Source organism: Rhynchophorus ferrugineus, unplaced genomic scaffold (assembly GCF_030347505.1).
Source record: "Rhynchophorus ferrugineus isolate W39M unplaced genomic scaffold, kcgeb_rfMv2 rfM6, whole genome shotgun sequence".
In the NCBI taxonomy this organism is placed as follows: domain Eukaryota; kingdom Metazoa; phylum Arthropoda; class Insecta; order Coleoptera; family Curculionidae; genus Rhynchophorus; species Rhynchophorus ferrugineus.
The window spans coordinates 45,177,056-45,198,124 of NW_027472585.1; the positions used below are offsets into that span (position 1 = coordinate 45,177,056).

Here is a 21,069-nt window from a genome sequence, read left to right on the forward strand (position 1 = left end):
ACTAAATGTTTAAAGAAAATTAAATGTCATAAAATGTATATAATTTTTATTTTTTTGTTGTAGTTACTTACTATCAACTATGTTAAATTGATATTCAGTTTTCAGAAGGTTTTCTATCGATACAATTTTGATATGTCTTAGCAATTGTGGGACACTTGTTCCAAAAAATTCTATTCTTATAGTCTCCAATTGGTACTCTTTAGACAATATGAGCCTGCACTTATTAATTTTCTTGCCAGGTGATGGTATTTTCATACTGTTATAAAATATATCTGGTGAATGTAGTAGTGATCGAATTCCTCATTTAGATATTTCCTTTACACCTTGCTGTACTTTTTAATTGTATATTGACATAAATATCAAATATTAGGATATAAATAAATATGTCAATGAAGTAAATGTATTTTTTTTCAAAAACATCAGCTTTTAGTTTAAAAAAAATTAAAGATTAGTTAAATTAAAGATTTGTTATATTCCTTTTCGATGAAGTATATTCCAGTAGTTTTTTATTGGTTTGTAACTAGCCACCTTCGTAGGAAGAAGGGTTTGTTCCTCAAAAAAATGAAACTTAATTTATATGAACTCAATTGCAATCCAAATTTCCATCATTCATAGAAGAATTATACTGGACATCTTTGTAGATAGAAAAATATTTGTTCTTCAACAAATAGCAGACTTTATTCATATAATCTTTATCGCAACCCAAATTTCAAAAAGAATGATGAATATTTTTCAAATAATTTCATCCAAAGGCCTCGAAACATTTCGCTTCGATCGGCAACGTTGTTGGTAAGCGTGATAGCAGACAGCAGGGCGACCAAGAGCGATTTTTAACGCTCAACAGATTCCTCCAGAGGTACTCGAGGCTCTCGTTTATAAGCACATTAAAACTAGTTTTTGCAGCAAGCAGATCATCAGAATTTAATTATAACGGCTCGCGCAGGATATCTGGCGAATTCCGCGGCCGTCATTCGGTTCCGAGATGTCGCGAAATAAACGATGCAGGTCACCGGTTGCTTGATTATTCTTCATTAGGCGGGGAGCTCCCGTATAAGAATTCATTCATAGGAAAACAAACGAGCGCCGAATATGTCGACGTGTATGTTAATGGCCGGGCGGTAGGCAAACCGTGTTGACTCAGACAGATCACTGACCGAGTTAGGTACAGTACTTCCTTCAGCCTTGGGCTTCGCGAAATTATTTGAAACATCATAGCGCCATATTTTATTATTTATTTGTTATGGCGTGACGAGCGGGCCGTGCTATATGAAGCGTTCTTTATTGAACGCGTCGATTGGGTGATCCGGCTTCGGCCGTATTTAGACCGACGCCGTATTTGATGTTAAATGTATCTATTTTCTGATGTCACCGCGAGATAATGATCTTATTAAAAAACTATGCGTATAAATGGATCTACTTATCGAGTCGCGTGGGTTTTTTGTGTGAATATTTTCATCCTTTTGTGTCGTCGTTTGATCGTTACGGTGCTAATTAGTTTTTGTTTAATTAACAATTGTATTTTATTAAGATTTAAGGGGGCACATCGGATTTGTTCAAAGCGTGATCCTTCAAGAATACGCTCTTAAGAGGAATTTTCAGAATTTAATTTATTTGGGAGGGTATAGCTGTTTTAGTGGCCAAACTACCTTTTTTCTATGCGTTTGACATGATATTTTCAACTTCTACTGAACCGATTTATTTGAAACTAGCGACCCGCCCCGGCTTCGCACGGGTGCAATGCTGATACTAAATTAAATACACTACAGAAAAAATATGAACGTTGTATATAAAAACATAGCGGCCCGCTCCGACTTTGCACGGGCATAAAATATATATGCCTATGTCACTCAATGAAAACATGATTAAAATCGATCCAGTATTTTTGGTTCATTCATTACTGCCCTTGGCCTGCACGCATTAAATTTGGAGTAAAACAATTCCTCTTCCCCTATACTTACTATGAAGATTTCCTGCTATCTTTGGAATATCTAAATTCATACAATTTTTATTACATTACACATTTTTAAACGCAAATTTTAAATTTGTAATATCTCCGAAAATATTTGTTTAATTTACATGCTGTAAGGAACCATATTGATCTATATTAATTGCACACTGTATTTAAGGTACTTAATTCGATAAGGATTAATGCCGTATTGCTTAAAATAGCTTCGTAAATAAGCCATTTTCTCACGTAAAAAGTAAACAATAAAAATGGTTAATGTGGGTTATCCCTAAAAGATAAACATATACCATCGCGGACTTTTTTGTAGACCTTTTTATGCTGTACAATACTGTAGTACATTAATTTGATCTAACTCGTAGGGTTAGTCAGCGTTTTTGCTAATCGCTAAATAAGCCTAAAAAATAGGTTAATTTACGACATCATGTTAGAAACCTCTAAAATTAGCAATGTTGCCTTAGTATATTATGCATGTATTATACATATAAACCTTCCTCTTGAATCACTCTATCTATTGAAAAAAACCGCATCAAAATCCGTTGCGTAGTTTTAAAGATTTAAGCGCACATAGGGATATAGGGACAGAAAAGGCGACTTTGTTTTATACTATGTAGTGATTTACGGGATAATAACTTGCTAATATTTGTTAATTATGTTGTTTATAGTTGTTCAAGGATACAAAACCATTTAGCATAATTTACAGACCGCGTTTTGTTTTTTCTTTTGTCAAACGATGAATATATACTATATATTTATACACCGAATAAAAATCCAATCCATACCTAACGAGAAGGTTAAATTTAAATACAATAAGTCATCGCATGACCGTGAACCTGATTATGTCGTACTATAATCAATTAATTAAATAATACCGTCTTTTTGTATGAATGGTGTAACATAATATTTCATAATGTTGAGACGAAACCCAGTTAAGAAACGCTCTTCAAACTTATACTTTAATTATGAACGCCTACGACCCGATGGATTAAACAACATTCTTAGATTACCTCCTTCCTCTCTCTTAGATCATACGGACAGGAAGTGTTAATTCGCGAAACTTAACGTTATAACTGACCCACTTTACGATTAAAAAAAACTGTATATGTAACATCATCACCTTGTCGGATTATTTTTAAAATTCGTCAGGCTATCTTTAAATCTGAAACATAGAATGTTTTTCGTTGTCTTGTCCGTGTAATAATACCTATCACTTTCTATCTGACAAAAACGTATAAATAGACCGGCGATTATATGAATAGAAATTCCTTTAATATATTTAAGACACGTGATGTTTCTCTATTAATTTCCACATAAATTCGTTCTCTGGAAGACGGAAGTGTATTAGAGGAACATTTTGGAGGTATTAGGATGAAATAGTATTGTATCGTTGTTAATTTATGGGATTAGGATATGAATTTTGTTGCTGTTTAAGTTCTTACTGATGTTATAATACCACATTTTATGTTAGAAACAAATGTAAGTGACTAATCACTACATAGTATAAAACAAAGTCGCCTTTTCTGTCCCTATGTCCCTATGTGCGCTTAAATCTTTAAAACTACGCAACGGATTTTGATGCGGTTTTTTTCAATGGATAGAGTGATTCAAGAGGAAGGTTTATATGTATAATACATGCATAATATACTAAGGCAACATTGCTAATTTTAGAGGTTTCTAACGTAATGTCGTAAATTAACCTATTTTTTTAGGCTTATTTAGCAATTAGCAAAAACGCTGCCTAACCCTACGAGTTAGATCAAATTAATGTACTACAGTAGTGTACACCATAAAAAGGTCTACAAAAAAGTCCCAGATGGTATATGTTTATCTTTTAGGGATAACCCACATTAACCATTTTTATTGTTTACTTTTTACGTGAGAAAATGGCTTATTTACGAAGCTATTTTAAGCAATACGGCATTAATCCTTATCGAATTAAGTACCTTAAATACAGTGTGCAATTAATATAGATCAATATGGTTCCTTACAGCATGTAAATTAAACAAATATTTTCGGAGATATTACAAATTTAAAATTTGCGTTTAAAAATGTGTAATGTAATAAAAATTGTATGAATTTAGATATTCCAAAGATAGCAGGAAATCTTCATAGTAAGTATAGGGGAAGAGGAATTGTTTTACTCCAAATTTAATGCGTGCAGGCCAAGGGCAGTAATGAATGAACCAAAAATACCGGATCGATTTTAATCATGTTTTCATTGAGTGACATAGGCATATATATTTTATGCCCGTGCAAAGTCGGAGCGGGCCGCTATGTTTTTATATACAACGTTCATATTTTTTCTGTAGTGTATTTAATTTAGTATCAGCATTGCACCCGTGCGAAGCCGGGGCGGGTCGCTAGTACGTAATATTTACCGCGATGAACAAGATGTAGGATAATTGACGGTAATCCTTATTGTGACTTAAAACGTTGACTTTATAGTCGTCAGATTTCAGAAGCAGAATGTTAATGCTGAGAAAGTTGTAAAAATCAGTAAAATCACTTGAGAATTAAAATAACAATTTGATACTGTTTGTTTCATCATCAGTAATAATATAATAATTGTTTAAAGCTTATTTTTAATTTGTATTTAAATCTTTTTTTTTTTTCATATTTTCATAGCTTAGGGGTATTCTAGTAGAAATTTGAAACTGAATCTTTTAAGCAATATAGTTGTCTTAGTGACGTGGTGAAATCTCTAGTTCTACTGAACTGATTTGGTGTAAGTCTTCTTTATTCTTCTGTCACATCAAGTATCAAAGAACTATTACAAAATTTGGATTTTTACTATTTTTTAAAAATTCGGATGTCAAAAAAAAGTAAAAAATGTCTTTTTTTCGATAGGTTTTTTTCAACACAAACTGAGAAAGTTGTCAAGTGAAGATACGACAAACTGACTTTATTTTTACCACATTTAACATTGCAATCAGTAAAAAATAGTGGAAATATTGAGTGTTAAATACCTATATCCAGCCACAGCATCAATAAACCTACAAACCCACCTGGAGCAAATACAATTATGGTTGAAGACATGGCGCATTAAAGCCAATGAATCAAAATCCACGCATATAACGTTTACCCTGCGCAGAAGAACATGTCCACCAGTGAATATCAACCATCGTCAACTCCCCCAAGCAGAGCATGTTAAATATCTTGGTATGCATTTAGATCGACGCTTAACCTGGAAGAAGCACATACTTTCTAAACAGAAACAACTGGGACTAAAATTATATCAAATGTATTGGCTCATTGGGCGCAAATCCAAGTTATCATTAGATAACAAGGTATTGCTGTATGAGTCTATACTCAAGCCCATTTGGACATATGGTATTCAACTATGGGGTACCGCTAGTAAATCTAATATATCCATCATTCAACGGTTCCAAAATAAGGTGTTGCGTGCCATTGTTGATGCTCCGTACTATATTTCAAATAAAGTGATACAACGCGGTATTCCTCTAGAACCTATAACGAGTGTAATTCAACGTGTTTGTGTGAAGTAAGAGTGTCAGTGCATCCCAATGTACTCCCTAATCAGCTAAATATGCGACCTGATAGTCAAGTGCGTAGACTAAAACGTTTAACACCACCTGATCTAATTACTGGACATATGTAGAGTTTAGAATAAGCATTAGAATAAGACTAATTAATTAAGATAATATTTTATACAGAAGATTGCTTAATGAAGTGATTTTCTACATGCCATGTATATATAATAGAAGAAATACTTATTGCCAATAGGGCAGATTGTGGACTCACGAAGTGTAATAAAAAAAATACCTATAAAACTAAACCTTGGTATAGTTTTTATTTTACTTAGAAACTATTTTATTTTCTTGTTAGAGAACGACTATATAGAGATAATATTTATAACAATAACAATATAAAACAGCTGGTATAAAACAGCTGTGCGAAAGAATGCCACAAGTAACTGCGGAACGTACCAGTCTTCTATTCGACTTTGATATCCCCAAAAGGTTAAAAACAATGTTCCCGAAGCGGTTTCTTGAGATTAAGGAATATCCATCCTCCGACAGAGCTAATTGAGCGATAAAGCGGTTGCGGTATGATGTGAGTTGATTTTTTTAACGAAAAGTTCATGACCAATAGGTCTATCATTGCACTGAAGAAAACTATCAGTTATCGGTCCATAATTGCAATCTCTTGAGAACAATAGCTTGACGAAACTATGCATAACACTCCATTAATATTATTGTCTGACCGTCTGGACCCGCGAAAGGAATTCATAATGAACAACATGATTTTTACGTGTTCTACTAGTAACAGCATATTCCCAGATACTTAACCTACTTGATCTATCCTCGTTTAAAGAAAACACAATGTATTTGCATCATAAATAACAGTGCCACAACATTATGAAAGAAATCTGAAACGTGTTTGATTCGTATTTTATCGGTCAAAAGCAATCTCGTGATGTATCATATATCTAACAATAGAGTACGAGATATTTTCCGTGGTTAACGGTGTGGCTCAAGGTACTAACGAGACAAGCTATAATTATCTCATAATTTCAGCTCTGAGCTCATTCAACAGTTTTAACAGGACGGGCGTTCAGGTTACATCATTTTTTGGGAATTTATCTCAACCCCGGGACCGTAAAATAATGCGAATATGTTTTTTAAATGATGCCACTCTATAACGTAGCGATTTCGATCGAACTAAAAGGGTTCTTAGCGTATATTTTCGTTATATTTCACAATGTAATGTACCCACCGTCATGTCAGCTGTGTGGGTGGTTCAAATCGAATTGTGCCTATTCTAAAATTGGTCTGATCCACCTACGGCAATCTCGTCTCGACTTCACCGTTTCCATTTCGGTCCTTTCACTCTTCTGATGACACGCATAGACACTTTTGTCTGATCTCTGATCTATCAGGTTTATAAATTAATTTTAAAGGATTTACAACAGATGTTACTGCATATAAAATCGTATCGAATACTTTTGTAACCAACTTCACCGGCCTCACTTTTTAGTATGTGTCTTTTCGTCGAAGTGTAAACAGAGCCTTCTGTATTAAGATTACTGTATTATTCTGTCTATCCTCAATAACTTCCAGCTGCTTAAGATATTTTGTAGGGAGTTCTGAGTTATTATAGCTCATCATTTTCCTTTTTTTATTTTGTCAAATACCTTTATTTACAATTCGTTTGTTATATTGCTTAACTAGCGACCCGCCCCGGCTTCGCACGGGTGCAATGCTGATACTAAATTAAATACACTACAGAAAAAATATGAACGTTGTATATAAAAACATAGCGGCCCGCTCCGACTTTGCACGGGCATAAAATATATATGCCTATGTCACTCAATGAAAACATGATTAAAATCGATCCAGTATTTTTGGTTCATTCATTACTGCCCTTGGCCTGCACGCATTAAATTTGGAGTAAAACAATTCCTCTTCCCCTATACTTACTATGAAGATTTCCTGCTATCTTTGGAATATCTAAATTCATACAATTTTTATTACATTACACATTTTTAAACGCAAATTTTAAATTTGTAATATCTCCGAAAATATTTGTTTAATTTACATGCTGTAAGGAACCATATTGATCTATATTAATTGCACACTGTATTTAAGGTACTTAATTCGATAAGGATTAATGCCGTATTGCTTAAAATAGCTTCGTAAATAAGCCATTTTCTCACGTAAAAAGTAAACAATAAAAATGGTTAATGTGGGTTATCCCTAAAAGATAAACATATACCATCGCGGACTTTTTTGTAGACCTTTTTATGGTGTACAATACTGTAGTACATTAATTTGATCTAACTCGTAGGGTTAGGCAGCGTTTTTGCTAATTGCTAAATAAGCCTAAAAAAATAGGTTAATTTACAACATCACGTTAGAAACCTCTAAAATTAGCAATGTTGCCTTAGTATATTATGCATGTATTATACATATAAACCTTCCTCTTGAATCACTCTATCTATTGAAAAAAACCGCATCAAAATCCGTTGCGTAGTTTTAAAGATTTAAGCGCACATAGGGATATAGGGACAGAAAAGGCGACTTTGTTTTATACTATGTAGTGATATATTGAGACATTTTTTTCATAACACCATTTTAGGCTATCTCTGTGCCTCATAGTAGTTTTTTTTTTGAAACCATCTCGTTCTTTTGCTCGTCTAAAAAGGCCATGATAATTCATGGGGATTTTGGGTTTCGTTTTCCCGATATCGCCGGCCCCGGTCACGAATATTTATGGGACTGCATAATACCCGCGGTGTTTAGACTTGGAGCACGCGATCGTTGTAGAAGAAAATTGCGGTTAAGTTTTCTTTTTGGATAATCGCCATAATGGATTTTTCTTTAATGAGGCCGCCGTCTCAGCTGTGTATAATAGGTTAATGATATGTTGACGTCAGGTAAAATGACCTAATGAAAATCCGCAGCGTCTTCGATTATACGTTAGATCTCGTGGAAATGTCAAGCGATTGGTTTAGTGTATATTATTCCCTAATGGTATTGCGTAACGTGGTCATTATATCTCATCATTAAATGATAAAATGTATAATATGAGTTAACTGGATACAATTTATTGACGGTCTATAATAAGGAATTTAATATTCATTAATATCGCAACAATGGAAGTCAATGTTTCTTATTAACTATTCAAATTACATATAGGCGAAATAAGACTGTTGGAATTATTTATTAGTTTCATTTTCGGTTCGGTTTGGTTTTTATCAATTATTTAATTGTTTTGTCTAGACTATGTGCATCATTATTTATTAGGTCTAACATCATTTACAAGTACTAACGTATTAATTAAGTCTTTTAACATCTTTATTAGATACGCTTAGTACAATCTTAATTATAAATTAATTTATTACTGCATTTCATTTGTACTTGGATTAATTCACAAGCAAGACGAGTGCGAGAAAATACATCAGTATGTATTCCTCAATAATAAAATAATAACTGTAGCTATAGTTTACACTAAAGGTATACACTTTATATAAGTTCGTATGGTTTGGTTCGCTTCCATCTTCTGATATCCTGCGCGCTGTCCAGCAGTTGTATTGCTTCCACGTTAGTATGATTTAGTAAACTTCTTTCGTGTATCAAGGCAAACTCTTGGATCAGTTCGTATATCCATTTGATTTCGAGATCATCGTGCAGTTCTTCGTTGGTTACGTAGCGATAGGCACTGGTAATCAATCGAAGAGCCTTGTTTTGACAGCGTTGTATGACTAGTTGATTTGAATGTTTAGTGCAACCCCATAGGTCCAGATTGGCTTTATAATTGTCTTATAAATCAACCTCTTTAACTTTAGATCAAGTTGAGAGTATCTTCCGACCAACCAATTTAGTTGTTTTATTGTGGTTCTAATGTGTTTTGCTTTTTGTCTTACATGATATTAATTAATTCTGACTGATCGTATTCTATTGTATATGTCAGCAGGATGCAGTTAGAGCAAATACCGGAGATCAGGTACCTGGAATCAGTAGACCTATGTCGGAATAAGTAGTAATCGAAAGTAGCAAGGTATGGAGAATACAAGTGGGGTAGCATCTCCCATTTTAGTGTTTCCAAGTATGTTTTTGCAACATGTGTCGAGCGTGGTCATGCTGAAGAATAACATTGTTATGTCTTACTCGTATTCCGGCTGCTTTTCTCGCAGTGTTCAGCTCAAATCCGTCAATTGTAGTCGATAGTGATTTACATTGATAGTTTCGTCGACTAATGCCTTCATATCCTCGTCTTGTTTTTTTATGTTTTTACCGCGCTCTTTGTCTTCGGCGTCAAAATCACCACCTTTAAAACATTTCCCATAAGCTTCACACAGTATTCGGTGACCTTCAGTCGCCTATTTCCAACACTAACACTGTTATCGTGTATCCTGTTATCGTATGCAAAAGTGTATCGATCATCGTGGCGAGTACTTCGAAAAACAATAAAAATATATTATATTCACAGCTTAACTCCTGCGGAAATCTGTTTACGGGACGAGACTGCGTCACCGATCCTCACTTGAAAGGACCCACCGTCCAAGTATGAATCTATCAGGAGATTAGGTCATTCGGTAGACCAAGCTATTTCTCTTTGAATATTAGACCGTGGTGCTATACTTGATCGAAAGCTTTGGAGACATCTAAAAAGGTGGCTCTAGTTTTTCGATCTTTTCTTAATGCCTGGTGGATTGTCGCTGCGACGCGGGCAGCTTGATGACGACTTAAATGTTTGGCACGGAAACCGAATTGTTCGTTCGGGATTTTGTGGTTTGCGTCTGCGAAACTGTTGAAGTTGTGTAATATCGCTTTTTCAGCAAGTTTGATGCCAAGGCAAGTCAGATGGATTGGACTGGGCTTTCTTTTTTGGAATGACAGCGATAAACGCATGTTTCCAGCTCCAGGAAAATGCTTTAACCTCAGGATGGAGTTGATAATGTTAGCAGGTTCTGATAGTTGTTTGCTAGTGAGGTTTTTCAGATGGTTTGCTGTTATACGGTCTCGACCTGAAGCTTTTTTAGAAGGCAGACGTTTTATGGAGAGTTGAAGGTCCCTGGGAGAGACTATGCTCTTCAGAAGATGAACTGACTAGAAGTCTTTCCTCTTTAGAGAGGGAATAGATGACACATACTGAAGTGAAGCTTCAACGTGAAGTTGGTTACATCTGTTGTAAATTTTTTAAAATAAATTTATAGACCCTATAATTGTGTTCAGAAAAATCTTTATGAACAGTTATTTTTATTGACTTTAAATCGCGAACACAAACCAACGAATTTCGTATCCGTAGATGTAGAATTTTAGAATGTTGTAAGCGATCCGATTTTAGCGATATTGTATATCGTAATCGAATAGGTCTTTCTTAAATGGAGATAAAAATAAACGTAACAATAAGTAACCCGATACAGGTCGCAAATTAGATTGTTGGCATAATTACTCACGGCCATTCATGTCCGGTTCTCTCTTTTTTTCCTCTGTCGCGCCGCGATTTTTTACGAGAGGCACTTTCATTTTATGTTTTCTCACGGAAAAAGGTTCTAAAACAAAACGACAGCACATGTCCGCTTTTTTCGTCCTTTAATAAAAACATTGTCGTTGCTCTGGAAATAGTTACATAACAGGTCAATTGAAAGGTCCCCCGCCTACCATAGTAAAACATATTTTTTTGGCAAAATTACTTTTGTTTATTCAACTTAATTCCCTTCAAGGGTGATACACTGATTATAGCGACCCTCCAACTTTTCGATACCATTTTTATAATACGATTTGTCGTTTACTGCAAAATAGGCCTCAGTTTCGGCGATCACCTCTTCATTCGACGAAAATTTCTTTCCAGCGAGCATTCTTTTGAGATCTGAGAACAGGAAATAGTTGCTGGGTGAGGAAGCAATTCGAAGCCCAATTTATGGATTTTTGCCATCGTTTTAACTGACTTGTTACACGGTGCATTGTCTTGGTGAAGCAGCATGTTCTTTTTCTTCAAATGCGGCCGTTTTTCGGCGATTTCGTCCTTCAAACGGTCCAATAACGCTATGTAATAGTCGCTGTTGATGGTCCTTCCTTTTTCATATTAGTCAATGAAAATTATGTCATACGCATCCCAAAATACAGACGCCTTGACCTCGCCAGCCGACTGTTGTGTTCTCCCACGCTTTGGAGAGGGTTCATCGTGTGCACTCCATTCGGATGACTGTCGATTGAATTTAGGAGTGAAATGATGGAGCCATCATCCATTGTCACATATCGACGCAAAAACTCGGGTTTATTACGCTTACATCGTTGTTTTTGGTCAAAAGTGAGCTCGCACGGCACCCACTTTACACAGAGCTCTCTCATACCCAAATATTGGTGAATGATATGATGTACATATTCAGTTGATATCTTTAGGGTTTCAAACATCATTTTGTACATTATGTGGATTTAAATGTTTTCGTCGGAAACAGCCTCTTTTGGGCGTCCACTGCGTTCACCGTCTTCGGTGCCCATTTCGCCACGTCTAAACTTAGCATACCAATCCTTGATGGTTGATTTTCTTAGGGTATTTTCCGGAAACTTGGCATCAAGCCAAGTTTTTGCTCCAACTGTATTTTTTACCTTCAAAAAGCGATATCTTATCAATACGCGAAATTCCTTTTTATCATTTTTTTTTCACAATAACAAAAGTTGCTTCACTCAAAATGTTATAATTCACAAGCTAATGATCCGACAGCTGTCAAATTTATACACGAATCTTTTGAGGTTTAGGGCTAACTAAAAAACTTATGGATTTAATTCTAGTAGCGCCATCTATGTGTCAGGCCGGGGATTTTTCAACTGACATATTATTGGGCAAATTGTTGAACCACTAAGAACCACTAGACTATATATATATAAAATAAGCTAAAAATTTAAATTAATTAAAAGTTGAATTATCTATCGAAATAACCGTAATAATCACAGAATATGAACAATTTTTTGGAATACACCTGGTATTTTTTCATTATCCGTCACCAATTTTCACGTTTTCATTGTCCGTTTACGGCCCGTCAGGTAATCAGCCCGAATTCCTTGGGAAATCCAACAGGTTATTGTCAAACGGCCGAGCTAACAATAAGTTCTCCAAACAGATCGAGAGCTGGACGTGAGTTTGTTTTATTTAGTCCATTCTACCGGCTCTGTGCGGCAGTGTGCGCCATATTATTTGAAGTTTTTAACGCTTGCTCGAACTGAAATTACGGTCGCAGTTGATTGAATTATTTTATTGCTTTATTTGCCTTTGGAGGGCGCATACCGCACGGACAACACCGATCCGAGGATTTATAACACCAACCTGTGCGTTACAAGTTGATTTGATTTAATAGGAATGGGTTTTGAATGATCACGTTTGACCCATAAAAGCAACCGAAGAGAATCGATAGACGCCTTTTTGTTTGTTTTTGTTATTTAGAGTGAAGTCAGGAGTCAGTCATTTGACGGAAGGCTCACACGCGGAGATCGTGGGTTCGATTTCCGACGGCGACAATAACTTTTTGTTGTTTTAGTTTAGTTAGAACATTTGTCAAATCACTTAGGCTAGGTGGCGGACCCCGGGGCCTGAAACGTTGCTTATTTTCAATCATTGTTTCTTTATTCATATATAATTTGTAATTTCGTTATAAAAATCAAGAAAATAATTAAACTTAGATTTTTAACACTAAAAATAAAACATAATAATCGTTCTAATAACTAAATAAAAATAAACAAGAACCTTATTTAACCACGTTGCCGAGCCCAAACAATACAAAAATAATAATATAATTTGGTGACATATACACAAAATTAAATTGCGAACAAAACGATTGTGAATAGATAAATAGATTTAGGTAGGTATTAAGTTAAATTCTGTGTATATAGTAGAATATAAAATACATATAGTAGATAGGTTAACGATTATTATGTACATATTTTATTTTAAAACTTTTTTTTGTGGTAAAAATCTAAGTTTGATTATTTTTTTAACTTTTTTAGTGAGTTTATTACTTATTTTTTGAAGTCAATTTTTTTGTTAAATATATTTATAGCCTATACACCTCACTATCACGTCGCATATTTAACTGATTAGTGACCACATTAGGGTACGCTAAGACTCTTTTAAACTACTTGACACAATCATTACACTGGTTATGGCTTCTAGAGGGATATAGAGTTTTATCACTTCATTAAAGACATAGTACGAACAATCGACAATGGCAAACAACATGTTTTATTTTGGAACAGTTATATCACGTCAATGTCAGACTTGTTAACAGCGTGTGGTTCTTCCAGGTTAGGCATAGATCCAGATGCATCGAGATATTTAGCATCGTCGGCTTGGGGAAGTTGACAACTTTCAACTGATGCTCTCATTCAGATCACAGGCCAGATTACTACAAAAATGAATATCTCTGGCATCAAAAGTCATCATTAACCATCCTGGCTATGCTTTTTGGTGACCGTGTCTCAATGATTGACAATGTCGCCTTGTATCCGGACATTTTTTAAAATAGAAAAGCCTATCTAATTTTAATGTTCAAATGAACACTGGCCTACCGACGTACATTGATATTTCATAATAAAAAGACCACGTAGGTGATAGGTTTTCGCTAAACTAAAATATTTAAAAACGTAATGTGGCCTTTTTTATTATATGTTATGCAGCTCCGGCCAGTCACGGAACTATTAATATATCAAATGCATCCGCGCGTTTATTTTTTTCGAGAGGTTTATTATTAATACGATATTTTTAGTCGCATTAGCGTAAAAGTGCAGGGTATTGGTTTTCGATTGCTTTGTGAATAAATGGGAATAATTTGAGTAAAAAACTGAACAAAAAATTAAAATGCAATAAGTCAAACATGGTAGATATTTGGTTGAAAAATGTCGATACCTTCTCAAAATACATCGATATTTTTCAAAAAATCGATATGGAAAATATCGATGTTTCAATTTTTTGCCATTTTCAATTTTCGCAGTTTTATGAAAATTACAGGCGTTGTAGAGAATTTTACGCTGAATCAAACGGTAGTATAGCGAATTTCGTGTGACCTATAGTTTCAATGTTACGCAATGAAAAGTGTATTTTGAAAAAATGAGTGGATTTCACTTAATGTCGCATATCTTAAAAACTGTAGGTTCTAGAGCAATTTAACCTGGATTTTCGTTTCGTTCATCCCAAAATACATGTGTTTTGACCGTTTTAACTTTATCCGTGAGGTAAACCTTTTTAACACTTTTTCCATACATTTAGTCGTGAAAATTCACGATTTTTTGCCATTTTCAATTTTCGCAGTTTTATGAAAATTACAGGCGTTGTAGAGAATTTTACGCTGAATCAAACGGTAGTATAGCGAATTTCGTGTGACCTATAGTTTCAATGTTACGCAATGAAAAGTGTATTTTGAAAAAATGAGTGGATTTCACTTAATGTCGCATATCTTAAAAACTGTAGGTTCTAGAGCAATTTAACCTGGATTTTCGTTTCGTTCATCCCAAAATACATGTGTTTTGACCGTTTTAACTTTATCCGTGAGGTAAACCTTTTTAACACTTTTTCCATACATTTAGTCGTGAAAATTCACGATTTTTTGCCATTTTCAATTTTTCTGTTGCCACTTTCGTTCAAATTATCGCAGTTTAATGAAAATTACAGGTATTGTAGAGAATTTTACGCTGAATCGAACGGTACTATAGCGAATTTCGTATGACCTTTAGTTTCTATGTTACGCAATAAAAAGTGTATTTTGAAAAAATGAGTGGATTTCACTTAATGTCGCATATCTTAAAAACTGTAGGTTCTAGAGCAATTTAACCTGGATTTTCCTTTCGTTCATCCCAAAATACATATGTTTTGACCGTTTTAACTTTATCCGTGAGGTAAACCTTTTTAACACATTTTCCATACATTTAGTCGTGAAAATTCACGATTTTTTGCCATTTTCAATTTTTCTGTTGCCACTTTCGTTCAAATTATCGCATTTTAATGAAAATTACAGGTATTGTAGAGAATTTTACGCTGAATCGAACGGTACTATAGCGAATTTCGTATGACCTTTAGTTTCTATGTTACGCAATGAAAAGTGTATTTTGAAAAAATGAGTGGATTTCACTTAATGTCGCATATCTTAAAAACTGTAGGTTCTAGAGCAATTTAACCTGGATTTTCGTTTCGTTCATCCCAAAATACATGTGTTTTGACCGTTTTAACTTTATCCATGAGGTAAACCTTTTTAACACTTTTTCCATACATTTAGTCGTGAAAATTCACGATTTTTTGCCATTTTCAATTTTTCTGTTGCCACTTTCGTTCAAATTATCGCAGTTTAATGAAAATTACAGGTATTGTAGAGAATTTTACGCTGAATCGAACGGTACTATAGCGAATTTCGTATGACCTTTAGTTTCTATGTTACGCAATGAAAAGTGTATTTTGAAAAAATGAGTGGATTTCACTTAATGTCGCATATCTTAAAAACTGTAGGTTCTAGAGCAATTTAACCTGGATTTTCCTTTCGTTCATCCCAAAATACATATGTTTTGACCGTTTTAACTTTATCCGTGAGGTAAACATTTTTAACACTTTTTCCATACATTTAGTCGTGAAAATTCACGATTTTTTGCCATTTTCAATTTTTCTGTTGCCACTTTCTTTCAAATTATCGCAGTTTAATGAAAATTACAGGTATTGTAGAGAATTTTACGCTGAATCGAACGGTAGTGTAGTTAATTTCGTATGACCTTTAGTTTCTATGTTACACAATGAAAAGTGTATTTTGAAAAAATGAGTGGATTTCACTTAATGTCGCATATCTTAAAAACTGTAGGTTCTAGAGCAATTTAACCTGGATTTTCGTTTCGTTCATCCCAAAATACATATGTTTTGACCGTTTTAACTTTATCCGTGAGGTAAACATTTTTAACACTTTTTCCATACATTTAGTCGTGAAAATTCACGATTTTTTGCCATTTTCAATTTTTCTGTTGCCACTTTCTTTCAAATTATCGCAGTTTAATGAAAATTACAGGTATTGTAGAGAATTTTACGCTGAATCGAACGGTAGTGTAGTTAATTTCGTATGACCTTTAGTTTCTATGTTACACAATGAAAAGTGTATTTTGTAAAAATGAGTGGATTTCACTTAATGTCGCATATCTTAAAAACTGTAGGTTCTAGAGCAATTTAAGCTGGATTTTCCTTTCGTTCATCCCAAAATACATATGTTTTGACCGTTTTAACTTTATCCGTGAGGTAAACATTTTTAACACTTTTTCCATACATTTAGTCGTGAAAATTCACGATTTTTTGCCATTTTCAATTTTTCTGTTGCCACTTTCTTTCAAATTATCGCAGTTTAATGAAAATTACAGGTATTGTAGAGAATTTTACGCTGAATCGAACGGTAGTGTAGTTAATTTCGTATGACCTTTAGTTTCTATGTTACACAATGAAAAGTGTATTTTGTACAAATGAGTGGATTTCACTTAATGTCGGATATCTTAAAAACTGTAGGTTCTAGAGCAATTTAACCTGGATTTTCGTTTCGTTCATCCCAAAATACATATGTTTTGACCGTTTTAACTTTATCCGTGAGGTAAACATTTTTAACACTTTTTCCATACATTTAGTCGTGAAAATTCACGATTTTTTGCCATTTTCAATTTTTCTGTTGCCACTTTCGTTCAAATTATCGCAGTTTAATGAAAATTACAGGTATTGTAGAGAATTTTACGCTGAATCGAACGGTAGTGTAGTTAATTTCGTATGACCTTTAGTTTCTATGTTACACAATGAAAAGTGTATTTTGAAAAAATGAGTGGATTTCACTTAATGTCGGATATCTTAAAAACTGTAGGTTCTAGAGCAATTTAACCTGGATTTTCGTTTCGTTCATCCCAAAATACATATGTTTTGACCGTTTTAACTTTATCCGTGACGTAAACATTTTTAACACTTTTTCCATACATTTAGTCGTGAAAATTCACGATTTTTTGCCATTTTCAATTTTTCTGTTGCCACTTTCGTTCAAATTATCGCAGTTTAATGAAAATTACAGGTATTGTAGAGAATTTTACGCTGAATCGAACGGTAGTATAGCGAATTTCGTGTGACCTTTAGTTTCTATGTTAAACAATGAAAAGTGTATTTTGAAAAAATGAGTGGATTTCACTTAATGTCGCATATCTTAAAAACTGTAGGTTCTAGAGCAATTTAACCTGGATTTTCGTTTCGTTCATCCCAAAATACATATATTTTGACCGTTTTAACTTTATCCGTGAGGTAAACATTTTTAACACTTTTTCCATACATTTAGTCGTGAAAATTCACGATTTTTTGCCATTTTCAATTTTTCTGTTGCCACTTTCTTTCAAATTATTGCAGTTTAATGAAAATTACAGGTATTGTAGAGAATTTTACGCTGAATCGAACGGTAGTGTAGTTAATTTCGTATGACCTTTAGTTTCTATGTTACACAATGAAAAGTGTATTTTGAAAAAATGAGTGGATTTCACTTAATGTCGCATATCTTAAAAACTGTAGGTTCTAGAGCAATTTAACCTGGATTTTCGTTTCGTTCATCCCAAAATACATATGTTTTGACCGTTTTAACTTTATCCGTGAGGTAAACATTTTTAACACTTTTTCCATACATTTAGTCGTGAAAATTCACGATTTTTTGCCATTTTCAATTTTTCTGTTGCCACTTTCTTTCAAATTATTGCAGTTTAATGAAAATTACAGGTATTGTAGAGAATTTTACGCTGAATCGAACGGTAGTGTAGTTAATTTCGTATGACCTTTAGTTTCTATGTTACACAATGAAAAGTGTATTTTGAAAAAATGAGTGGATTTCACTTAATGTCGCATATCTTAAAAACTGTAGGTTCTAGAGCAATTTAACCTGGATTTTCCTTTCGTTCATCCCAAAATACATATGTTTTGACCGTTTTAACTTTATCCGTGAGGTAAACATTTTTAACACTTTTTCCATACATTTAGTCGTGAAAATTCACGATTTTTTGCCATTTTCAATTTTTCTGTTGCCACTTTCGTTCAAATTATCGCAGTTTAATGAAAATTACAGGTATTGTAGAGAATTTTACGCTGAATCGAACGGTAGTGTAGTTAATTTCGTATGACCTTTAGTTTCTATGTTAAACAATGAAAAGTGTATTTTGAAAAAATGAGTGGATTTCACTTAATGTCGCATATCTTAAAAACTGTAGGTTCTAGAGCAATTTAACCTGGATTTTCGTTTCGTTCATCCCAAAATACATATGTTTTGACCGTTTTAACTTTATCCATGAGGTAAACCTTTTCAACACTTTTTCCATACATTTAGTCGTGAAAATTCACGATTTTTTGCCATTTTCAATTTTTCTGTTGCCACTTTCGTTCAAATTATCGCAGTTTAATGAAAATTACAGGTATTGTAGAGAATTTTACGCTGAATCGAACGGTAGTATAGCGAATTTCGTGTGACCTTTAGTTTCTATGTTACGCAATGAAAAGTGTATTTTGAAAAAATGAGTGGATTTCACTTAATGTCGCATATCTTAAAAACTGTAGGTTCTAGAGCAATTTAACCTGGATTTTCCTTTCGTTCATCCCAAAATACATATGTTTTGACCGTTTTAACTTTATCCGTGAGGTAAACATTTTTAACACTTTTTCCATACATTTAGTCGTGAAAATTCACGATTTTTTGCCATTTTCAATTTTTCTGTTGCCACTTTCTTTCAAATTATCGCAGTTTAATGAAAATTACAGGTATTGTAGAGAATTTTACGCTGAATCGAACGGTAGTGTAGTTAATTTCGTATGACCTTTAGTTTCTATGTTACACAATGAAAAGTGTATTTTGTAAAAATGAGTGGATTTCACTTAATGTCACATATCTTAAAAACTGTAGGTTCTAGAGCAATTTAACCTGGATTTTCGTTTCGTTCATCCCAAAATACATATGTTTTGACCGTTTTAACTTTATCCGTGAGGTAAACATTTTTAACACTTTTTCCATACATTTAGTCGTGAAAATTCACGATTTTTTGCCATTTTCAATTTTTCTGTTGCCACTTTCGTTCAAATTATCGCAGTTTAATGAAAATTACAGGTATTGTAGAGAATTTTACGCTGAATCGAACGGTAGTGTAGTTAATTTCGTATGACCTTTAGTTTCTATGTTACACAATGAAAAGTGTATTTTGTAAAAATGAGTGGATTTCACTTAATGTCGCATATCTTAAAAACTGTAGGTTCTAGAGCAATTTAAGCTGGATTTTCCTTTCGTTCATCCCAAAATACATATGTTTTGACCGTTTTAACTTTATCCGTGAGGTAAACATTTTTAACACTTTTTCCATACATTTAGTCGTGAAAATTCACGATTTTTTGCCATTTTCAATTTTTCTGTTGCCACTTTCGTTCAAATTATCGCAGTTTAATGAAAATTACAAGTATTGTAGAGAATTTTACGCTGAATCGAACGGTAGTGTAGTTAATTTCGTATGACCTTTAGTTTCTATGTTACACAATGAAAAGTGTATTTTGTACAAATGAGTGGATTTCACTTAATGTCGCATATCTTAAAAACTGTAGGTTCTAGAGCAATTTAACCTGGATTTTCGTTTCGTTCATCCCAAAATACATATGTTTTGACCGTTTTAACTTTATCCGTGACGTAAACATTTTCAACACTTTTTCCATACATTTAGTCGTGAAAATTCACGATTTTTTGCCATTTTCAATTTTTCTGTTGCCACTTTCGTTCAAATTATCGCAGTTTAATGAAAATTACAGGTATTGTAGAGAATTTTACGCTGAATCGAACGGTAGTGTAGTTAATTTCGTATGACCTTTAGTTTCTATGTTACACAATGAAAAGTGTATTTTGAAAAAATGAGTGGATTTCACTTAATGTCGGATATCTTAAAAACTGTAGGTTCTAGAGCAATTTAACCTGGATTTTCGTTTCGTTCATCCCAAAATACATATGTTTTGACCGTTTTAACTTTATCCGTGAGGTAAACATTTTTAACACTTTTTCCATACATTTAGTCGTGAAAATTCACGATTTTTTGCCATTTTCAATTTTTCTGTTGCCACTTTCTTTCAAATTATCGCAGTTTAATGAAATTTACAGGTATTGTAGAGAATTTTACGCTGACTCGAACGGTAGTGTAGTTAATTTCGTATGACCTTTAGTTTCTATGTTAAACAATGAAAAGTGTATTTTGAAAAAATGAGTGGATTTCACTTAATGTCGCATATCTTAAAAACTGTAGGTTCTAGAGCAATTTAACCTGGATTTTCGTTTCGTTCATCCCAAAATACATATGTTTTGACCGTTTTAACTTTATCCGTGAGGTAAACATTTTCAACACTTTTTCCATACATTTAGTCGTGAAAATTCACGATTTTTTGCCATTTTCAATTTTTCTGTTGCCACTTTCGTTCAAATTATCGCAGTTTAATGAAAATTACAGGTATTGTAGAGAATTTTACGCTGAATCGAACGGTAGTGTAGTTAATTTCGTATGACCTTTAGTTTCTATGTTACACAATGAAAAGTGTATTTTGAAAAAATGAGTGGATTTCACTTAATGTCGGATATCTTAAAAACTGTAGGTTCT

The 21,069-nt window shown here is 33.7% G+C and overlaps 1 protein-coding gene across 3 annotated transcripts in view; it reads left to right on the forward strand.

The window, feature by feature from the left end:
- Positions 1-21,069, forward strand: part of LOC143198116 (uncharacterized) — a 317,200-nt gene that overhangs the window by 227,853 nt on the left and 68,278 nt on the right. The window lies entirely within an intron of this gene.